This window comes from Gordionus sp. m RMFG-2023, chromosome 4, assembly GCF_954871325.1.
Source record: "Gordionus sp. m RMFG-2023 chromosome 4, tfGorSpeb1-WG-v2, whole genome shotgun sequence".
In the NCBI taxonomy this organism is placed as follows: Eukaryota; Metazoa; Nematomorpha; class Gordioida; order Chordodea; family Parachordodidae; genus Gordionus; species Gordionus sp. m RMFG-2023.
Window position 1 is genome coordinate 20513424 of NC_088778.1, and position 1079 is coordinate 20514502.

Consider the following 1079-nt stretch of genomic DNA (forward strand, 5'->3'; position numbering starts at 1 on the left):
AAAAAAAATTATATAAGACTTCGCCCCTTATACCCCGCATTTAATGCTTCGGTCCGCTTTGCCCGTACTTCGGCCGTGTTTTATATTAATATATTATACTTTTTAAAAATTTGCTAACTCGGAATAATTATTCTTTCATATTTTATCACTTATTATATTATGCATACAAAATAAACTAGCATATAAATGATTAAAACACTATAAGACATTTCTAAATGTATTATTTTTTCATAAAAAATTTATTTATTACAGTATAAAATATTTTCGATTGCTGATATAACAATATTTTGCGTCTAAAGAATTACAAGTGATAAAAAAGGTTAATTAAATCATACATATGCCTCAATTGATAATGGTTTTTAAAAACTACATATTATAAAATTAACAACTTATATTGACAAAAGGTCAAGAAACTAATATAACACTCTGTTACCATGTTTTATAGAATGGACTAATAAATAAAATTTTATAGGCTTAACCAAATCAACAATTCTTGGAGAAGAGAATATAAACGACTAATCCAGATCATAAAACTATATGGTGGTTTTAGAGCTTCCTCTTAAATGACATGATGGAAGCTAGATAAGTAATTGAGAAAAAAATTGTGAGATATTAAATTTCTAAAAAATTATCTTCCATTTTCAATGATATATAAACAACTACACAGTTGACCATTATTGCTTATAAAATATGCATCATATGCTCTCAGCAGCTGTAATAATAATCTTAAATTACATAGCCACACAAATAATAGAAGCTGGTTAATTTGCAGTCATAGCCATGACACTCACTATATTAACTTATATCAGAATTTATTATGCTAGATAAATTGATAAAACAAAAACACTAAAAATCTTTAGAAGAAATTATGCAAATGTATTAAAGCCTTAAATTATTTACAAGGCAGGGATGCCATAGAAATAAAACATTTTGTAGCTATAAAATAAGAACCTGAGTGATATGATAAAAGAAATTAATTAAGATTTTATATATTATCGCACCACCTCTTGTTGGTATATTATATATTAAAATAGTAGTAGTTTGAAATAATATCAAAAATATACTAGTATTAGAAATTT